The following is a 23,127-nucleotide window of genomic DNA, read 5'->3' as shown; positions in this document are numbered from 1 at the left end:
TGCCAGAATTCAGAGGTTTAACCTTAATAAAAACATACAAAAAATAAGTATATAGAGATGAAATACATATATATATATATATATATATATATATATATATATATATATGTATATATATGATACATAGGTATTTCCCATCCAGTATTCAAATGTTATTATAATCAGTGACATCATTGACATCATAAATAGATAACTGATACTATTTTCTGTTCATGACATAGGCAGCTGTAGTGAACATCATAAGAGGCTGACTTAATATACATTTGTTTTCTTCTGACTGCACTGATGAATCTACTGGCAAACATCTTCATCACAAAGCTGATATTGGAATTAGGAGCCATCTAAACCTAAAAAATTAGTCTTTATCAACCAGGCCTGTGCACAGGGGTAAGTTTCACATAATGAAGCAACATGATTCAGCTGTGCAAGGCTGTGTTCTAAGCAAAATGGGCAGAAGGCAACATGCCCCAAGCCTACAGTGTTCTGCTGCTACATAAGATGGGAGATGTTTAGCCAAACATTCTGCTGGCATATATCCATTGACTTGGAGTCAGAGCAATACAGGATCTGCAAACAATTAGCTATATTCATACACACAAATATATTGACATGAATATGTACATGCACAAGCTTATTCCTCACACAGTTCCCACTTCAGTTGTCTTGTGGGTACAAAAAGATACACACTCATATTTTATACAGTACATTTGAAGTTCAAACTACAAAAGATTCCTGCATGTAAACGTGTGGGTACATCCCTTCCGAGTGGAGAGGTATGTCAGGAGAATATGATTTCACAGCCAGATCTGTAGCAACCACCCCTGAGATAACCCCAGAGGCAGCTCCATGGCCAGCTGTTCAGAGTTCACAAAGAATTCAGGCAATAAGCCAGAGCTGAGCCCAGATGCTGCTATTGGGAACTTTCCAAAGCCTTACATCTGGATCCCACTCCTGCCAAATGCCCCATCTGCCTGCGAGGTGATAAATTCCACCTCTCAGAGGACAAGTAGCAAGAGAACACAGCAGGGAAAGGGAGCACCAGCGGCACCAAATCAATAAGGGATGGTTAACACTTGGTTGGAATTTAGAAGAAATTTTCCTCAGCACTGTTCTCCTTTACCAGCCTTCCACAGAAGACCCCACACACTGCTTTCCCATGGCTTTCAGCTAGGGTAATCCACTAAGTACAACGACTACGTTCAGTAAAATATTGCAGGAAAGACATCCAGAAGACTGAAAGCAACAACACACTTGCCAAATGCGCAAGGGCAATACAAAAGGGTGACATTTATTTTCAACCCTCCCATCAAGATATGAAGAAAAAAATATGAGAAAAAAAGACACTGAGATCTGAAGAGCACAAGGGGATGAAAACTGAGTCCCAACATGGGAGTATCAACATGTCAGGCTGCCAAGAGGCAGGACCATCCCTAAGAAGGATTGTAGGTATTAAAAAGATAGGCTGCTAAGCAGAAGGAATTAACAATGCTAGAGTAAAAATATATTTCTTTAAGCTCATGAACAGCAGGGAGGAAGAAAAAGCTGCATAAGAACTAGATACGCATCTACCAGTGGGGCAACACATCACATTTTTGCCACTGAGGACAGTTTCATTGTAGCCAAAGAGAAAGAAATCAGTTCAAGTGGAGTAAGAGGACAGTCTGTACCTGAAACTGTATGGTGAGAAGCAATTAAAAATACTGTGAAAATAGGTCCACATAACTTAGGGTTTCTACTGCACCCCTTTCTGGCATCACTCCTTCAGAACTGGCAGTAGCTCAAACCCCTCTGAATTTCACAGAATTATCAGCTCCCTTCTCACACTGAATTGCAGAAGACTCAGCCTGATGGCAGATTTTTAGTAAAGAGAACTTCTCTGGGGGGGAAAAAAAAAAATCCATAGTATTTCATAGCTCAAAGCTTTTGTGGTATCACTATTGTTAACAGCAATGGTTTGTACATCACCATAGAAAACTGCAATTATTTTTCAATAGGGCTGAGAATTTGAGGAAATCTTACATGACATCCATGCTTAAAAAGGAATTAAGGGACAAACCAGAAAACTACACAGCTATAATACAGGTGAAGATCCTAAAGTCAGTGATAAGGCACAGAAGGCTGTTCGGACAAGCTGTACAGTGAAGGTCCAAGTGGATTTCTAAAGAGGAGGGCATGCTTAGAAGTGCTTTTGTGAGCACAACAATGAGAGTATGTCAGGACTGAAGCTGGAAATAGGAGGTAGTTGACTCCATGAATGCTCTTCTATATAGTATTATAAAACACTAGTATATGAAGACAAATAAGCAGGGCAATGTTCACACAATTAATGGGCAAGAAAACAAACTCAACACAATGTCTAAGGTCAGTGATTAGTAATAGACAGGAAAGGTAGAACTGACTTGCATTACAGTTTGGCTTTGTTCAGGACCCAGTTAACAAATAGGGCACAACCACACCACGGAACAGGCAGTTAAGTCTACTTCCTGCCAATCCATCCAGAACTGGCTGAAGCATTCATCTGTCCTAGAAGACGAAAGCCAACAAACAGTGAACATGCTAAAGATACCACGGCAAAAACGGTGCAGAGAACAAAAGCCAGTAAGAAATGAAAACCAAACAAGAGAGGTCTGGTAAACAGATACAAGTGGTTAGACTTTCCATTTTGACAACTACGTAGGAAAGGACAGAAGGAAACTGGCATCAGCCTTAAATCACAGCAGAGGTGGTTGTTGGAGACAGTCTCTGCAAAATATGCTAACTGGGAGGATTTGAGCAATTCTTGATGTCCCAATAATTTCAATCGCTGTAGTAAAGCCATGGAACAGAATTTGCTGCACCTTAATGATTACCTGGCATTCCTTCAATACTTTCAATGAATACTTCATCTTAGCTTTACAGTGCTGTGATCCAGAGGAGCAAAAACAGAACTAGACTTCCAGAGTTCTGGCTTTTATTGTTGATTTTTAGAATTTAATATAGATAAATTCTCTCAAGTCCTTTTTGTTTGAGGGTCTGTCACTTGAAAGCTGTGGCCCTGATGCGTGCCAGTTTGAGCCGCTCTGCTTTCTGGTGTTGAAAGCCAAAAGTTTCAGTACACTTGTAAAAGATTGTGACTCTCTACAAGAAAGCAATAGTGCAGCTTGTTGCCAGAAGTTATTTTCTGTCATTGCAAAAATGCATCTCTGCAAATAACTGAGACCAACTTTGATTTAATGAAAGAGCAGCACTGCCTATCAGCCAGTGTAAGATTGATGACCTGATGTGAGACTACTGACTGACAGAAGCATTAACTAATGTTCGTAACATGGTTTTACAATCAGTATCCTCATCTTTTCAATCAAGGGCTTCTATAAGGCAGTAGACAAGAACACATCACTTCAATAAGCCTCTAAAACCTAAGCTCAAAATCTAGCTGTTTGTATGCACAGATACACATCTCTATGTGCACATGCACACATTTACACTCTCTCCATGTAAAGTCCTCTAAGAAGACTGCTTGTAATTACTGGTACAGAGTTGCACAAACTGAGAAGAATTGTCACTTTCTAATAGAAATAAGAGCATCATAGAATGAGGTGTTTTCCAAAGTTTAGAGAGATTATTTGTAACTAAAGGTACTTCTCTGGGCACCCTGTGGAAACACGTCAGTTTCCAACAGGGCACATTTTAAGTGGATACTAAAGCCTATGTTATTATCACCCAGTAGCCACACTGATTCACAACAAATTCAAATACAGTTTACAAGTGAGAAGTTCAAATTTAAGCTTTATTTTTTACTGCAAAACTGGAAATAAGTCCTTCTCATGTTAGAGATGAAAGAAAACAATATGCTTGTAGATGCTTGCTTAGTTTTTTCTTGCTTAGAACTGAGAACAACAGAATTAGTATTCTGAACCACATGTTGAACTCTCTTGAGCTGAGGCCTTCTCATTTATCTGTTGCTGATTTGCAAAATTTAAGCATATGCCCAAATTTCTCATGACTAAAATCAAAACTATTTCTACTTTTCCTCATCAACAATGCAGATTAATTCATTAAGAACTAAGCAGGGACTATCAATCTAGCTTCCAGGTAATCAATAATCAAGTCCTATAGGTCCAGACTGGCCATCTTCATTCTCAATGGAAAACAATTAGTAGTGGCTTGAGTATTATTAGAGCATATTGGACCAGTTCTAATAGAGATGTATTAGGAATGGAATTAAACTGCTTTAATTAACACCTAAATATAGAAAGACATACAGAACAGGCCAGTCCAGAGATCTACAACGTGATCCCAATTTGAATCTTCTCTTTAATCTGTTCTTTGGAAAAAAGTATAAAAAAATAAATCCAGTCTCTTCTAACTCCAGTCTCTATCCCACTCTTTTGCCTCTCAGCTCCCCATGTATCAGGGCATTACCACAAAGTCCCCTCTGCAGTGTCCCATCACTTCCAAGAAAACAGTTAAAGGAAACAGCTGAAGTGATACAGAAACAATCAGAGTCAGTTCAGTCTCACCTGACAGCACGTGCCATTGCTTCAGTTTGGTCTACTGACTCCTCTACAGACTTTGTGGCCTGTGCCAATGCTAGAAATAACTTGTTTTTTTTAATCCTTTCCAATCAGCTCTTTTACAAACAGAAGAAAAACAAAAGAAGATCATCATTAAGTTCAGTTGTAGTTCTATTTTGCATCTGACACTGTAGCAACCTGAACTCTTAAGACCTGCAAGTCTTAAGAGAAGCCAAGGGTTTTTTTCTTCCCCCTCTCCAACAGAAATGAATAAAAGATCTCAAGCCACTGAACCCAGATAACCGCTTGACTGACACTGGTCTTTATTCTATATACTTAAGGTGTGATTTCCCCATCTTTCTTCATATTTTCCTAGTTGTGTTCTCTGCATTATAAACAGACAATTCTATTTCGTAGTTAATTTTTTCATTCACATTCAGTCACCGTCTTTCTTTGACTGAGCATTAATAATAAAGAAAGGTTAAAAAGAAGATTCATTAGACAGCAACACATTCATTCTTTTTAAACTCAAAACATCGACACAGCTCAAGCAGTTACCTCATATCTCCAGGTTCCAGCAGTCTACATGGCAGGACTGATAACCAACTCTGAAATCATTTTCATGCCAGTGAACATGCTAAATACAGGACGTATCTGTTCTGCTAAAAGAATCTCTGTACAATAATTCTGTTTCTCCTTAAGTCTTATTTGCTGCTGCTCTTATGTTTCAGTAAGGGTATGGGGGGAGAAAAAAATTAACAGATACCTGTTCATCTCTCCCTCTATACCGACAGTTCGGAAGTGGCACTAGAACTGATAATGTGTTTGACCTTGGGGAGTGGTGGGAACCTGAGGGCACCATGCTCTTGTGCTCTCTCCCTTTCTTTGAGACCCTGCAACTGATGGACAGAAGATTATGAGGAGATGAAAAGATTCCTTTTAAGCTGCTGTTGAAATTAACTGATCAGACTCTGTCATCTGTAGGGTCCTGCTCTTCCTTTTCTTGTATTCTCCCTGCTGTGGGAATGAAACTCTGCAAAGAGAACAAAAGTGCCACTCAATTCAACTAAAAGGAGTTCTCTGAAACGGCAAGCTGTTAATGTACATACTAAAGATCATCTCCCATTGTGCTTGTCAACCTGTTTGCCAATCGTTTAAGTTAACATTATCTTTTTGCTTTATCTTAAGTCTGAGAGTTGCCACGACAAAACCCCCCAAAAAAGTCTTCAACAGTTCTTCGTCTGGAATAAAATAATTGGTGATACATTAAACTTGTGTCTATAAAGGCTAAGTACCAATCCCTGTCCATCTCAAGTCAGCAAGGTATAGATGCTTGGGGAAAAATAGCTCTGCAGATTTCAAACAAAATCTGGCTGCAAAAGAACAGCTAAGGAAGTCTTTAGAAGTACGTATCAAGGATACTGTGATCAGCAAGCAATACTCACTGCTACTGCAGCAGAAGACAAATCAAACATCATCATCCCTAAAAAATGCATTTGGATGGACAGGAAAGGGAGAAAAAACCCTACAACGCACCCATTAGAGAAAAGTTGTAAAAAAAGAGATGTATGTACTAGTTCTGTGGTACAAGAAGAGAACAAACACCACAAATCAAGATCAATGTTCTTTGTGGGGGCTGCCATCATAGGTGGAACTCCTAAAATAATGGAACCTTGCTCCTGCATGAGGACATGCAGGCAGGACTCACATCACCACACATAATAGTTTGATGTTGGCATTAAAAGTCTTGGTTCAGTCAATAGTAACTCATGGAAATTATAGTGATAGAAAAGAAGTTCCAGAGCTGAAAAGAAATGTGATTTTTAACAGGAAGAAGTAGGTGGTTAGGGACAAACAAGGAAAAACAGCAAAGGAGCCTTTCTGCATTTCTGCAGAAAGGAGATTGCTACAATTGTGAGGGTTTTTTCATCTCAAGATCCCCATTAGAAAGGCATACTCTTCCCATGCAAATGTGCAATCCAACATTTATTTGGTGAAGGCTATGCACAGATCAATATTCACTTAGATTGTAAAGAGTTATCATAGCATAGAAGGCTCTAAAATTATGACTGCTGCCAATGAGGGAATGTTCACTTGCAGAGTCTTAGAGATTATGTTACCTGATAGCAAATATGTTTGAAGTACACTCTGGCATTTGGGAACCTCTGCTGTCTTTATATTAAACCTGGTGTATGAGCAACAATACTTGAGCACGTGCACACATACTGTATGTGCAAAGGACTTTGAGATGAAGGAATTTTAAGACATTGGAAGTGCAGTGTATGCATATGAAAAAAAGTAAAGAAGAAACTATCTAGATACACACAGACACCATAGTGTCCCAGTGTTTTCAAAGCTCTTATAGCTTAAGGCATATATTTTCTGTTCACAGCTACTGGCTCTTTAGAGAAGACCTCACTTTAAATTCTCTCTTCTTCCTTTCATCAAGATCATTAATTGGATGTATATTTGCAGTGCTATCTGAGACAGGTGTCGTCATGTCTTTGCCCCACTCATTTGATTAATTGCCTCCACAGCATGCCTCTGGCAAGGGGGCATGTCACCTTTTACTACAGTCCCTGCCAGTCAGCAGCAATTTATTTGTCGCTTGTACATACACAGCCTTAGATAAGAAAGGCATGGTAACATGGATCCTTGCCGATCTCATTCAATTAATTGCTTCAGTGGCAAGCCCCTGGCCAGGAGAGACTTGGGTAACTGTGGTGTTAAATGACCCATGCAAACATTTTTCACATACATACCAAAACCATTTACTGGATTTACCACTCACACATTTTCTGTCACCACATACACCAGTTCTTGCCACTCATTTGAAGGTTAAGTGTCCCATGTACAAGTTTGTCTCCAGCTGCTGATCTCTGAGACACTGCCTACCCTTTACCCAACATCCTGAGGCCAGAATATGCTAGGTGAGATACCGTTCAGCTTAAATTCAAATGTAAGCTCTGATCCAGTTACATTTCATTAAGTAGCATCAGCATTAAGAAGCAAGATGTTGTTATATTATGTTGAGTTTGTGTTTTGTAGAACTCAGGAATCAACAAAGGACGTAGGTAATATTCAAGAACTGCACCTTACACTATGCAAGTAATAGCAAAGAACTTGCAATTGAATCACAGAGTGGCTTGGGTTGGAAGGACCTTAAAGATCATGTTAGGTGGCATCTCTTCAGCAGAGCCTACTCTTCACAAAGTCAGTGGAAGGTCAGCAGGTCTCCATCTTAGTCCATAACTCAACTAATTTTACAGAGTCATTTCCACAACTAGTACACATTATTGTAATTTCTCCACAATAATAATTAATCACTAAGCTTAATCTCCCTCAAAAGTTACCCAGTAACGAAAAAACATCATGAGAACAGGATTACAAGTGCGTCTGATAAACAATTCAGCCTGGCTGCCAGTGATTATAAGTTTTTAACACATTATTTAACTTCAATCTCTACATTCTAGTCACAGAAAATAATCCCAAGTATTAGCGCAAGTAATTTATGGGGCAGAAAGTAACATTTATCCATCAGGCTCACAGAACCGCACAAAATCTCAAGTATACCCTGGCTACTCTTCAGCTGAGCATCATCCACAAAACCACATGCACACTGCAGAATTATATACCAGTTTAGCAACTACTGTTCATCCCAGATGCAGTACCACACTCAGACTAACTGCAATGAATCTCTATGCATTAGGAATGATCCTACAATTTCTCTGGATATCATCCATGTTTATGGAGTCTTATTTATTGATCTACCAAAGGCTTCTGATGCAGCTGATCACACATTTTTGTTACAGCAAATTAAGCATGACACCGATTTTTACTGTAGCTTAGTTTAGCAGCAGTATTATAATGGGTATAAGGGGAAGCTGGCACTGCAACAGCACTGTTGTGCCTGTGCTGCAAATAAAGGACATTCTATTCCCCCATCTTTTCCAGGTATGGCATATTCACTGGCCATGTGATTAACTGCCTGCAAACACAGTCACTTGTGCTCTACAATAGAGGCTGCCCACTACTTGCAACTTGAGCAGCAGTGGTTTTAAATACCTACACTGGTCCACCAATTCTGAACAATCTCAGGACTCCCAAAGACTTAACCAGAATGTGGCAACAGTGATCAGTATTTAGTACTGTTGTTTCTCTAACCCTCATTCTGACAAGCATCTAATACCAGGGCTATCACAGGAATATGCAAAATCCCCTACAACTTCAGTAAGTTATCTTACTTTAAGTGATACCAGTATATATACATGCATGTTTTAAGAAGTACAGACACAAAGCAATAGTTTATCTTGTAGAAAGAATTTGCCACTTTACTTCCCATGCTTCTCAAGATCAGAGTAAAACACTACAAAAAAAAATCTCAGTTACAGAAAAATGGTAGAGCATAACATTAGCTCTTAGATAACACAGCAGCTCTGTGGCTGCTGTGAAGGCCAGAAAACCACATGAAAAGGAGAGAAGCCATGGTACAACCAGTATTCAACATTCTATACATGATTTTCATCAGCTTTTACATTTCAGAGGCTTCTCTGGTCATACACCAGAGTCAATGTGGCCTTCACTTTCCTCCCAACTAAACAGGTGCAATTGAGTTTCAAGTTCCCCCTACCTCCAGCCCTAAAGCATCAAAGATCAGCTGAGATTTGTAGGATATGTTCTGTTACAGGGAAGCTTGTTTTCTTCACAAAGCCAAGAGTACAAGCAGGTGACCTTTCTCATTCCAACAGATCCTAAACTTCAGCAAGGAAGTGTGCTATGAAGTTCAGACATGGAAATTTCTAATTACAACACTAGCACACGTGATCAGAACATCAGCATTTCTCCCCATGAAAATTGCTGGAGAAATGACCATACCCTCAAAGAAAGTTGCTGCATTTTTCGTTTCGCATGTTTTATCTATTCTGCTTTTTCCAGGATGATATTCTATGCTCTAGGTAAACAGTAAAGCTCATCTACTTTTTACATTTTGATTAAAGATACTGAAATGCATTCCATTCCAGTGTACAGACACTCACAAGATGGCTTATGTCCTATTCTAAATTATATGTACTCACTGAAACAGGATCCAAAAATGGACAGAACTTGAGATCACACATTTATATTAATTTTAATGTTCTCAAGATTAGTCAGAATTTTTCAAGTAAATCACTCATTTACTTGGATCCTTGCTTCACATTAGAGGAGATGGTTGTACAGAGATTTTAAATCAATTTTGGAGTCTTTTTCTACTGAGGATTAAGCTTGATGATTAAAGGGACTTTATGTTAATTTCAATAAAATTTCGCTTCCCTTTTCACTTACTATTTAATCAATTCAGTATGAGAATTTTGCAGCCTGAGCGCACAGCCTTCCGAGGACTAAGATGACAGTTTCTTGGTAGGCAATGTTTCCTCCCTTCTACGCTGACTATGACAGAGGACTTTAGCAATGGTCTTTTTCCCCTTTGACACCAACCTGCTGGAAGATTCCTAATGCCCTCCTCCCACCCCACTGTTCTCACTAAATATATTTTGACAAAAGATCAGAAAGGTGAACAACCAGCGCATCCTCACGGCTGCTGTGGGTTGCTCTTATTGCTGCTAAAGAGAACAAATACAAATCACGATGTGGGAGCAAAAGCCAAGAATAATTCCCAGGCAGCACTGCTGGTGCCTTTAGAAAGCTTTTCACACAACAGTGGAAATCCTAGACAATGTAAGAGAACAACAAACCAACTGTAAATCTCAGTCGCAAGCCACAGTGACTGTTATCTGAGTCTGCATTATCAATAGCCCTGGAAACCTCAACCTTAAAAAGGAAAAAGAAATCACAGAAGAAAGGGCAGGAAAAGGCTCTAGGGTCATCAAGCTCATTCCCTACCCCAAGGCAGCAGCAACAACAGGCTTCACATTACTAAGAAGTGTTTGCCTAACCCGGTCAGTAGCTCTGCACCCCTCACTTTGCAGAGGCATAAAGAAAAAGTCCCTGCACCACAACAGTTCATAGCTGACAGAGCAGAAGGCAGAATTTATTCTTCTACTGTTACTAATGAGCAACACAAAGGCCTGTCCAATGTTTGGCTGCAAGTTCCTGAGCTAAACAGGAAAAGCAAAGCCCTGCACACCACATCCATGCTCTCTGCTTATACCTAACAGCTGCCTTTATAAGGAATGCCCCTAGGAAGGAACACTCTTCCAATACTTACTTTCCCAATGCTCCATGCTAAGGGATCACAAGCTAAGCTGAGGTCTCTGTTCCCTACTTGCATGCAATGAGTCAAAACAAAATGAAGAAGAACAATGACTATTTCTAACAGAATTTTGGAATTTTCTCTATATTGCAGTGATGGTCATTTCCCATTCATTTTCTTGGCTATTCCTTATATTATGCTAATTGTACGAAAAGTATCAAACATCAAAAAGTTCATCTTTCCTTCCAAGAAATCATCTCAAAGAAAACTGATGTATTTGCCATCAGTCTTTGTCATTATAAATTTCATTTTCACCAAGGATATCTAACAAGAGCTTAAAGTTTTTTGCCAATTCCAAACATGATACCAGCTTCACCATAAAGCAAGGAAGGTCAAGTCAGAGCCAAATAGCTCAGCATATGGTGAGGGCTGAAGAACACTCCAGGCCTCACAATTGCACCACAGCATCTTGCTTCTTCAGCACATCACCCCATTCTGCTCAGTACCCACATTAAAAGAAGGCACATAACTGGCATTGCCTACATCCTGTTCATTGCTATTTTTAACACTTCAAATCTTCTGCAAGTCTCTCCCTCCTTTCTAAAGTGAATCTATCAAAAAACTAATAAAAAGTCCCTCTCTCTGCAGAACATGGAACTTTTCCCCTCAGGAAGCCAAGGAGATTTAAAACCCAACACCTAATGATTTAGTGGAAACAGAAATAGGAGCTGCTTGCTATGAGAAATGGAAGAATTTCAACTTTTAATTCTGAGAAACACAGCATTTCCTTTTCCACAAACGTTCCCAAGAAAAGTGCTCCTAGAAATAAAGATTTCAAAGTCATTTTTTACAGGGCTTCACACTCCCACCAAGCCCCTTGGACTCCCACCAGCCCAACTGAGGAACTGCACTGGATCCCACTTGTTCATTCTTTGCTACATACATTTCAAATCCATCAGACAGGAGTGCTTTGTTCTTCTGGCTTCTGATGGAGATTACCAAGCAACAGCAATGCCTGTGTTCTTCCTTATCAAATGAGGCCAGAATTCATCACTGTAAGCAGTTTCTTTAACCCTCCTGACCTCTCAATACACGGAAGCGCCCACCCTTCCTCACAGTGTGGTTTTATTCGTTTCTCAGAAATAAGAGCACCTGGATATCAAGTTTCTGTTCGTTGTTCCCCACAATATACTCCAAATCTTCTCAGCATTCATTTCTCCTGCCAAGCAAACCACCCGTTCCCTTCGTAATCCTCACAACAGAAGCTGCCAAGAGTTAACAGCAGGCTGCCGGTTCTCTCCTGTTCAAGTGGCAGGTTCTAGGAATCTCCTTAATAGCAAGACTTAGACAAAGTTGATTTCCCCTTCTGCTTTCTCACCGCATTCCAAACAGAATCAGAGCCCTTCCTTCTCTTCTCACAAAACACCCTGGCCTATACTGCTGCCAAGGACACAGCCAAGCAAGAAACCAAACAGGTGTCACACAGCAACACAATGCCCTACACAAACACATCAGCACATCCTTCAATAATTTGTCTCCTTACAATTATATCTAAAGCATCTCATGCCGATTTATTGTACAAGCCTGTTCTCCAATTCCCACTCGGGTTATTTTGTAATTTTAAAAAAAATATGGACTCATTTAGGTTGGAAAGACCATTACAATCATCCAGACTGATTATCATCTCCTCCCCACAATGCCCGTCAGTGTCATGTCCCCCCCTTTCCTTGAACACCTCTGTGAACAGTGACTCCACCACCTCCCAGGACAGCCTATGCCAGTGCCTCACCACTCTTTCTGAGAAGGATTTTTCCTAATATCCAACCTGAATGATATAAAAGCTGCATTGACCCATTCTTTAGCTAAGCAGTGATCCCTGTATTGCTGTCAGCTGTTTGATTAACATGGTTACAGTTCGGTATGGACTCCAGAGCTCTTTTTGAGAAATGCATAGGTGAAAGGTTTGCCTGAAAACCCACTGAAATCAGTCTGAATAGAAAAATCATTTTGGCATGCTAACGTGACTGGTAAATGTACAGAAGCTTATGGCTTCATAGCATCTCTGGATTCACAACTGCTACAAACCATCTTTTTTATAATAAGGATAGAAAATCCTTTGTGTTCATCTCGGATTTTCAGCTGAGTCCAAGCTGAAGCCAACAGTATCTTTTTCATGGTACAGAGTTCTTAAGATGCCTCTGAAGCTTTTATCAGATATTTCAGCACACACTTATTGAGTGCAGGTGCCAAAATACAAGAGTACTTCCATCCCCTTCTGCACTCCTTGATGGAAGAAAACAGGTTTCCAGTTCTGTGCCACTGCTGCCATCCAGAGCCAGTACACGAATGGCTGTTGTTTAGGATATCTGCTACAATTTCATGCTGCAACACTGCTAGATTTTATTTGCTGCATTTGCAATGCCATCCTTTTTCCCTTCAAACAAATTGACCATTAGAGAACATCCTCTGTGAAAACAGCTCAGAGAACGCCTGCACTTTGAATGTTATGCTGGAGGATGGGAAATTTGTATCTTTTGATGGAACAAAGTCACTGGTTTTACTTTGCTGTCGCTTTTTGTTAAGCATGTGTCCAGCTTCATTTACATGCCTGTCAACATCCCTTTTCCCTTGCTTAGAAACACTGAGGCCAATATCACAGAGCTTGCATTGGAATGGGAACAAGAATGCATCTCTGTATACTTACACGCTCATAGCCCTAATGTCAGTGCCGGGGGCAGTCAGAAGAAAAATATACACAAGCTTCAGCTATGATAGACACTTAAGACCAGCTTTTCTGAATATGGTGCCAGAATATGCAGATTTAGGTTACTAAATAACCCAAGCAGCCTTCACCACACACTGAGAGCTTCTTTTTGTTGTTTAAAAGGATAACAAGAGGAAAAGAAGCATGAATCCTGCATTTTACTGCTCATCTTTTACATGAGTCCTACCCACTTCATTCTGTTCTCTTCTATTTCTCTAATAAAGGCAGCTTCACAGCAAGCCTTCTTCCATGTAAAGTTTCTTGCCAACTCATTCCAGAATGGCCAAATATGTTACAGTTCAGATTTATTCCCCGAAGTCGAAGTACTTGTGACCAGAGCACAACTGTTCTGGACTGTGAGCATTTGCGAAAAGCCATCAGTACAAGACAGTGGTCATCTGTTCCATAAAAACCAGAGGCAGAAACCAGCCCTTGGGCAAACACTGCAACAGGTGGAAAACGTGTTGGGCAAGCACACGTTGGAACAGGCTGTTCAGAGAGCTGTGGGTGCCCCATCATTGGAGGTGCTCGAGGCCAGGTTGGATGAAGCCTTGGGCGCTGGTGAGGGCAGTCAGCCCACGTCACAGGATTAAAACTGGGTAGTCTTTAAGGTTCCCTCCAACTTACACCATTCTATGATTCTACGTGTATGGTTTAAACAGTCTTTTTGCACATGATGTAATGCAAAAAAACTTTTCTAACATGCAAGCAATGCAGGACTGCCATAAACCAGCTTTATGGATGTGGCATTACTGAGGTTACTCAAACTACAGCTGCTGGCTCCCCAGTATCCGCCTTTACATAGGAGGGTCCTTTGGAGCTACATTCCATAGCACTATCCTGCAGCAGTATCCCATTGAAATGAACAGGACCATTTAAAGCTAGAAATAAATACAAATAAGAATGGCAGAATTCAGCTCATAATAGTTTAAAAAAGAAAAAAATATTTTTAGGCAGCATGTGGGCTGCTATATTAAACTGCTGAATGCAGCAAAGGCATTCATTCACTTCTACACAGTGCCTGCCTCATGACAGCCCATCTTACTCACTTTAGACCTACTTGACAGTGTTTCTGATCTTATCAATTTTCCTTAATTCAGAAATTCAGTCAGGAACCTCACTTTGTTTGCAACTTTAGAATATCACCACATCTAGACAAGTTACTTACTACTACAAGCACAGTTCCAGTTTATTTGTACATCTCAGTGCTAAGAATAGTAGAAAAATGCATCAAGCTTATTTAAGAGTAGACAAAAATCACTTTCGGTCTGATTTCTAAGGGTGGTATTTTGCATATGAGCAATGATAAACTTAATCAAATCAATCTTATGCACTGAAGAGGAGTGGTTAGCTTAGCATTTTAAACTATGTTGTAGCCTATATTTTACATAAGGAATAGCCAGGGCATCTCTTTGCACCTTAATGAAGATCAACTGTTTCATTAAGATGAAGAAAGGTGTTGGATGGGATTCAGCAGGTGGCACTGTTACACATAACTTAACAATTTTTTATAGGATAGGTGTGCTTTTCGATTTGGATATAGGTTATACATTTGTCAGTTTTTCCAGTGAAGTCTCCTTCTGGAGGATAGAATAGGGAGAACAGCTCTTCCAAACCGCAGAAGGTTCTCTCTCTCTGCTTTGATCTCTCTTTTACAAGAGCCAGCAGGTAAAGCAAAGGCAGACGTTTACACTGGAAACACTGTGAGATGTGAGATATCTAACTTTAAGATCATTTCTGCTTCAGGAGCGAGGTATATACTTAAACAAGTCTCACACCACTTCTAATACAGCCAGTACCTGTATTACCCAGCTCAGCTTCCAGCAGAGAGTCAACTCACAAAATATCCAGAGAGGCAAAGCCTTTCCATGAACAATGCTCACAATATTCAGTAGCAGTTAATAAAATACAGTGCTGAGGACCTAATCCTGTTTCTTATGCTGATGTTATTGTACTTAAATTAGCAAGCTTCTCTATGCAAGCACTAGCAGGTCCATTGGGATTAACAATGCAAGAAATGTGGGGCTACTACTTGAATTCTACCCTTTTCTCCTAACTTTTTTTTTCCTAAATCAGCTGCAGATCATTTCCAATCAGTGTGAGAAAGGGTTTCTTTTCAGTATTGATGCTGCTTGGTGCCCTCTATTACCACCACTTCCCAGAAGAAACACTGATCAGCAGTTCCTCATCACTGAGGAATCTGGCACAAGCAAGAGCCTTCTAACCACAATAAAAATTAAGCATCTGCTGTTTAGGCATATCCATCACTCTGTAGTCTAGTCTTTAGTATCTCCAAGCACCTCTCAGCAAGCAGCACATGAAACAGTCTCAAAGGTGGAAAGCTGGTTCCAGCCTTGTTTTCTCTAGATTCTTCTCACTTACCTTCTTCCGCTATCAGTCATGACAGAGTTAGTTACTTGACTGCTTCACCCTCCACTTATGCTCTGTTCCCAGCATATCTGAACCCACTATTGACTGCTCATCACATCTTCCCAAACATTTTTAAATCATCATCTCAGTTTTAAAGAACCAATTCCTTACCACTTTAACACACTGCCAGGAAGATGATCATGAATTCACGCACAACAAATGATGGCAGCCAATGCTTTTGAGTCAGACCCAGGATTCTTTTCTTAACCTACTTGTACAGAATTCACCAAGCGTAAAACAAACTAGCTTTCCTTCCCTAACTCCACCCCAGTAGGTGTTCAAATTGAATTAATTCCAGCATCACAAGCTTCAAACAGCTATCCAGGAATTTGAGCTGAGCAAATAACAACAGGTGTTACTGCCCAAGTTTTTGAGCAGTAAATGCAAGGACATGGAAGCATCAGGAAAGATTTATGAGAGAAAACAGTTGGTCTATGTTGAGACAAACCTATACTGAGATTAAAATAGCTTTTAAAACAGATGTTTGAACCAGAAATCCACAGATGAAAAGACTCATATGACATCCTTCGATGAAGGCTAAGAAAAATCAGAAGGTACAGAAGGCAGACTCCTAACTGTTGCAAGTAATGAAGTAAGGGACTTCCATGCAGGTAGCATGGGGGAAGAATTTGGGAAAATAAAGGACTCAGATCCATTTTATTTGGAGATTCTTATTAATTATTAATTCAAGAAGAAATGGAACCAAAAAGAGCTCAGGCATCTGTATATGAGTTCCAGAGACCGATTCTCAACCTATAGTGAGAACAATTTAGATTTAGTTTGTTCCAGGACACCAGGCAGAGAAACTGTACTTCTAAAGATCTGCCTATTGCTGTGAGTTAGCACATGGCTTTTGAGCAAGTGAAGCCTTTGCCACTAAAACTCACAATATTACACAAAAGCTGCCAATTTGGGAATGAACTGTCCACCCCCAGGATCCCAGTGACCTTCACAGGACGTGGCTGATTTCCATGCCTGCAAGTTACTCTGATAGGGAACTAATATATGCAATTTCAAGGCAGTACGTAGGCAAAGGATGCCAGCAGAGACAACTCAGAGACCAGTATCAGATGGGCTCAAAGAGACTTTTATTACTGCAGGACATGCTGGGCTATTCTCTCTGTAAAACAATACCATCTGCCTTCCCCCTTTAAAAATTAAAATCTAAATGAAAGCATAATTCTGACTGCTTCAGCTTTTATCAAACTCAACTGTTCAGCACAGCATTAAATAGTATGAAATAAGGACTCTTGGAGGACTGTGCATACTGCATGAAAGCATTCATTAAGTCTAAGTTACAGTTACTTCTGCTGTCAAGTCAACAATGCACAATCAGTAGCAGCTAAGATTTTAGCCTGGTGTATTAGACTAACAAAATGGCTTTTGAGCATAAGTTCTGTTTCCTCATAATGAGGACAAATTATATGTCACCATAGGATTAATTTTTTTCTTTGCACTAAACAAAGAGAACAGGAAGAAACTTCTTGTGGATAAAACTTTGTAAAGAACTTATGATTTTTTGCTAGGAAAAGCACTTCTGTTTACAGTTCAGTGCTCTGGTTCAGAATAAGATCATACAGATATGGGAAAAGGGGGAATGACTAGGAGATTCAGATACAAACACATCCAGATTTTAAAGGGAATAAATAAAAGAAGTTAGTATTTATGCTTACACATGATTGTGCTAGCGTTCTGTATTGTCACAAAGATATGGACTCTCATATGAAAATGAAGCATCTCTGAAGTTCAGGGTGCACTGAATCCAGACACAAATCTAATGACTAGTATCATCACTAGGTAAGATAGTCATCTTGCAGTACCACAGACCATTGGCTTGACCTATTACATTTTATTGAATACCCTTCCTAAAGTTCATAGGCTGCTCTTTTCTTGCTTGACAAATGTCAACTCAGTCATTCAAATCAGCACTGCTGAACAACATCCCTATCATCTCCTGTAATCTGCATTATCTCAGCTGCAAAAGCTTGTCTCTCCCATTGGACTCCCATGGCTCCTCCAATAACACTTCCAATACCTGCCCAGCCAACACTACTTTCTATCACCTCAGAATACGTATTTTTGTTTCCTTCTTTACAGTACCATGCAGCTCAGAAACCCCTAAAGATGAGCTCACATTCCCTTTGCTGAAATGCATACAAAGCATTCAACAACAAGCAGCACAGGCAGCTGCCTATCCCACTAACGAGAACATTAATCTCAGGTGCTCCCATCAGCCTTAACACAGCTGTTGCCTCCCACTTGCATTCCCACTACCTTCCACAATATTTCCTTTGCATTTCAATTCCTATTATAGCAAGACTCTAGCCCAGTACATAGGCACTTAGGTTAACACTCAATGTAACACCATATTGTTACATACAATATTTTCTAAGCTTGTCAGCCACTCAACCTCACCAGCTTGCTGAAATTAATCCTAGTTGCAAGCAGAGAAATTTTTCCATGCTTCAGGGAAAGAGTGGAGTACAGAACTAGCCACAGATCTAAAGAAGAATCAACTAAAGCAAAAGCACATAGCAAAGCAGTAATAACAGTTAATAGGATCACATTAAAAAAATCCCACAAATGCATCAATACACTTTTCATTTTTCTAATAATGGAAGTTCAAACAATCATTTAAATATCACATTCTTAGTGTATCATGTTTACATGGCACTCTGTGCTTTGCAGAATTGCTAGCACTAAGAGCTGGATTTTCCCAGACTTCAGGAGTTTATCCAGTGTAAGGATAGGTGGCAGCAGATAGAGTTGCTTTGAAACCAAGAAAGGCAGCAGTCACAATCCAGCAATAAAGAAGGAATCACTTACATCTTCCCGAGGATCAGGGCTCACAGAACAATCCAAAGGAGACAATCTCTAAGTGGACATACTCCCCTTGCACCTTCCAGCCCTTAAATGAGATTAGGGAGGGGTGAACCCAAGGTCACACACATGAAAATTGCTTCCACCTGTGCTCCCAGGGCTGGCTACACCGCCTCACCAGGTGCTCAATCACTGGTTCAGGTCATGATCTAGCAGTTACCACACGTCTAGTAAGTAGGAATATGGTATTTAGAGTAAGAATTGGCCATAACACCAGGGGTCATATCACCACTGATTACACAAACAGCACATAACTCCCACAGAGGAAGAAGCTCACATATCAGGAACAAAACAAGAATCACACAAGTGTTCTGCAATAATTACACTTCTTTGGGATAAATAAAATAAGTATGTTTTGTAGTCCAGACTATGCAGTTTGATCAAGACAAAATGGCCTGTGCCTCTGCAAAGCTGTACTCTTCAGGTGGGTCAAGAACTCCAGAGCACAGACTCTACTTTGCACATGGGTTACAAAGTGCACACATCAACTTGTGTAGAAAAGAAAGGTTACTCTGCTGTGTGAAAGATAACATAGCTTGATGTAAGCTATTAGGGAGAAAATGCAAAAAAGGTAGTCCTACCTTAACCTTACACTGCTCCAGAATCAAGGCCAAAATTTGCACAATACAGTGCAACAACAGCTTCAAACTTCACTTTCTGACATATACCCCGTTTTTCTCTCCAAGTTGATAAATGAAGTTCAACCTCTGATCTTAAGCCCACACACTCCTGAGAAGTGTCCTTGGAGGTAGTTAAGTGGAAAAGCCCGTCGATCAGAGGGAATTACAGAATCTGATAGCAAAAAAAATTGTAATTTTTGTGCAAGATAAGTCATTAGATACTTGATGGCTTGTGTTATAGATGATTAAATTAAGCATTTTCAGGTGAAAATAATTAAATCTTTGGGTTGCTGCAAGGGGTTGCATTTATCGTACAAAGTGGAATTAACCAGTTTTGAGTCAGCTCAAGGGAGGGAGTTGATATAAAGTTATCTAGAAAAGAGCTCTATAAACTTTGACATGCTTACTTTATATTTGATGGTACGTTCTAGTGACTAAGCTGTGCCAGCTGAAATATTTTATATTGAGTCTTCTAATATTTTTAACTAAAACATATATTTTTACCCATCTTTCTTATGTTTCTACAAGAGAGCCTGGCAGTCACAATTGATTCCTGATTTCCCAATTTCACAAGGATGTCATACCCTTCATCCCAAGCCAAATCCCTTTGTAGCACTTCAGAAGACAGAAATAAAATCACTGCTTCACAATTTTAGCTATAAAAGTTCTGAATAATTTATAGGTAGGAAGAGATGGAGAAGATGTACGACATATGAGTGATCATATTAGCATAGGATAGACTGATGAAATGTTTTCCAGAAGAAAGGCGGTTTAGTTGCACCTTTGTAGATTATACTCAGAAAACTGTGCAAGCAATCACTTTCAAAATGTAAATATTTCTAATGAAAGCATTGTGTATCAGAGTAGTGATGCCAGTCAAGACAGCTGCACTGTTAAAATGTTATAGTCCTCACAATATTGCCACAGACTTCTGTTCCTTTAAAATCTACAAACATAAGTTAAGTGAGATCACAAAATAAAAGAAACCTAGTGTTTAGTATTAAAAATGCAAAATTGCCCACATAATTACATTTAATTACCTACTCTGGTCAAAAAAAATTAAAGTACAACTCTCACTCCAGAAGTATCCATCCCCTGTGTGCCTCTGTAGGCTGACATTCCCACTAGTAACAGAAACATCCCAAGATAAACCTACTGTAGTTCTTACTGAGGTGAACAGGTAACTGAGAACAGAAATAACCCTTTGCTCTTCCTGTGCAGCCATACAGATTTGATGAAAATGGGGCATTTAAAGTTTAACAGGCTCAGTAGATAGGGCAAATTGCATCCTTTGTCTCTACAATATTCCCTGATTCTATCATTAGTGAAACATCTCCCACTATGGCAAAAGGAAAACTGGTATGAGTGTGAGAAAGACTGCACATACTATACATACACAGTAAACCTGAAGAAAAAAAGATTATGTGGAAAAAAAAAGAATGAAATGCTTGAAAGAAGACAAGGAGTGCACAGTCATTCATATGTTCCTGTGTGCTCCCCTGCTCCTCTACTCCCTAATAGCATCAATCATGATGGTCACTGGAGTGTACACATTGGAACAATAACTTTAGATATTAAGAAAACCCTTTCTACCATTGGGTCAAACACCTGAGAGAGAAAATAGCATTAAGAGCCACTTGACCAATTCCCTAGGAATGGTTAAACCACTGCCTTTAAAATTTAGTCCAAAGTGACTGCTCTTCCTTTTTTGACTTTCTCTTCTAAAGTTGCTCGCAGAGAGAATGACAGATTCCCCATGCTGAGCCCCAGTTGCAAAGTGGATTCAGGCAGGAAATAAAGGTGTTCAGTTCCTATTTGGACAAGGCTGCTATGTATTAGACCCTGTAGAGCAGCCAGGTAGGCTGTATCAAAGCAGAGAGTGAAGTGGAGAGAGTGAAACACTCACTTTCTCCTAAGTCCCTGTAATGGCCAAAAAAAAAAAAAACCCAAAAAGTCATCAGAAAAAAGTGAATCCAAAATTGATATACAACTTTTCTGAAACTTTTTGCATCCAAAGAGGTCTCTTCTAATCACCTCTGATACTTCTTATTTTCCAGCCATCCTAGACACTGCCATGAGGAAATGGGTGATTGATTGGGGCTTCAAGATTTAATGTATTCACTGAACCTTGGTCTACTAGTAGCTCATATTCATCTCAATAAGAACTGAATCAGCAGGTCACACCATGCCACCAGAATAATTACAGACAGAATGTATGAGATTTTTAAAATCCACCATTTTTTGTGCAGTTTTAGTTTATATCAAGCGTGAATGACAAGGAAGGTGCAAAAAGGTTATAGCAAATGTTTAGCACAATAAATAGACAGCAGAATAATATGATAATCAGGCTCAGCCCTGCTATCTTTAGAGAGTCAAAACACAAGTATTTTCAGTTGGAAGATTGATTTTTTCAGGGTTTTTTGTTCACCTAAACAACAGCTCCAAGATTTGGCCCTATTCACACTTGAACTTAGAGGTACTTCATTACAATTTATAGTGAAACTGAGAGAGCAAATACACATTTAAAACTATTTATAAAAGTAATCACTTCTACAGTCCACAATTTCCACACTTCAATTTGGATTTTATTTCTTCACATTTTGTTATTTACTCTGTAATTTCTGTTTATCCAAGAGTGCACTCTTCAGATGTAGTATCTTGTATTCAGCAAGGCCCTGCTTCTTACCCAATTTTTCACAGCTAAGCTCACTGGAGTAGAAGAAGGTTAGAAAGTTACTCTCTCAGCAGTATTAATATATAATTCAATTATTCTATACATCATTTTACTTGAGAACGTGAAGGTGTGATAATACCAGAGCCACTGAGCCATACTGGGAACAGACATTGGAGGCAAACACTTCTGGCTCCCAGATCACTGGGCCATTTGACCATTGGCCAAATTACAGGAATTTTGTACTTTCACATGAAAAACAGTTCCTTTAGAAAGCATGCATTGAGCTGTATCTCCAACCTACTGACTATAACAGTTCTTGTGTCAGAACTAGGTACCTACATGACTGCTGAATCAGGACCAGGAACAATTCTGCAAGAGCTCTTCATGAGCTGCTGCTAAGTGCTGACATTTCAATTGGGCTTATTGTTAGCATACCTGCAATAGAGACGATGCTCTCAGAGCATTAGGGGACAGGGAAAGGTTCCCTGTATTAACAGGTACTCTCAAGTATCAAGTTTTCTTTCATGAAAAAAGTACTTAGTCTCAACAAATAATATTTAATATAACTTAGAATTTAATGTAGGCAGGCAAAATTGCATTCATAATGGACCAGCTGATGACAAGTAAATCCTAGAAGAATTAAAGCTCTACCAACAAACTTAATTCACAAAAGGTTCATCCTATGAAACTGCTTTCATTAAACTTAACTATTCCTCACAGTTATATTACAATCTGGTCTAGTTTTTCACTGAAGATTAGAATGGATGGAATTATGCAGGTAAAAGTAACAAAGTAGGAGAACAGTGACAGTACAACAGGAGAAAAGGAAAATTGTTTCTCAGCTGGTCGACAGTAACTTGTGTCCATTGTTATCAAGCAAAATCAAACTGGCAAACATTGGCAGTACGTAAGTGGTACCACGGGCAGATTTGTGTTTGGGGAGGTGATATCTCACTGGTACATACATGACACAGTCTCTGCTCCTTCAGAAATACAATATCCTAGAAGTATATACCTCAAGGTCACAGCCACCACACAAGCATGCTACAATCACTCTTAGGAAGGTTAGGGGGTAT

At 39.5% G+C, this 23,127-nt stretch overlaps 1 protein-coding gene across 13 annotated transcripts in view; it reads right to left on the bottom strand.

Annotated features, from left to right (window-relative positions):
- The window catches only part of LOC116237322 (uncharacterized), a 227,617-nt gene that overhangs the window by 181,986 nt on the left and 22,504 nt on the right, over positions 1-23,127 (bottom strand). Inside the window, exon 1 of one of the 13 annotated variants that reach the window (XR_016470133.1) lies at positions 18,704-18,911. The exons of the other annotated variants lie outside the window; for them this stretch is intronic. The gene's annotated coding sequence lies outside the window, so the exon portion shown is untranslated. Of the gene's footprint in view, positions 1-18,703; positions 18,912-23,127 lie in introns of those variants that run through there. 13 annotated transcript variants of the gene reach the window in all.

Source organism: Phasianus colchicus, chromosome 11 (genome assembly GCF_987193195.1).
Source record: "Phasianus colchicus chromosome 11, bPhaCol1.hap1.1, whole genome shotgun sequence".
Taxonomy (NCBI): Eukaryota; Metazoa; Chordata; class Aves; order Galliformes; family Phasianidae; genus Phasianus; species Phasianus colchicus.
This window is presented reverse-complemented; position numbering and strand designations above follow the sequence as displayed.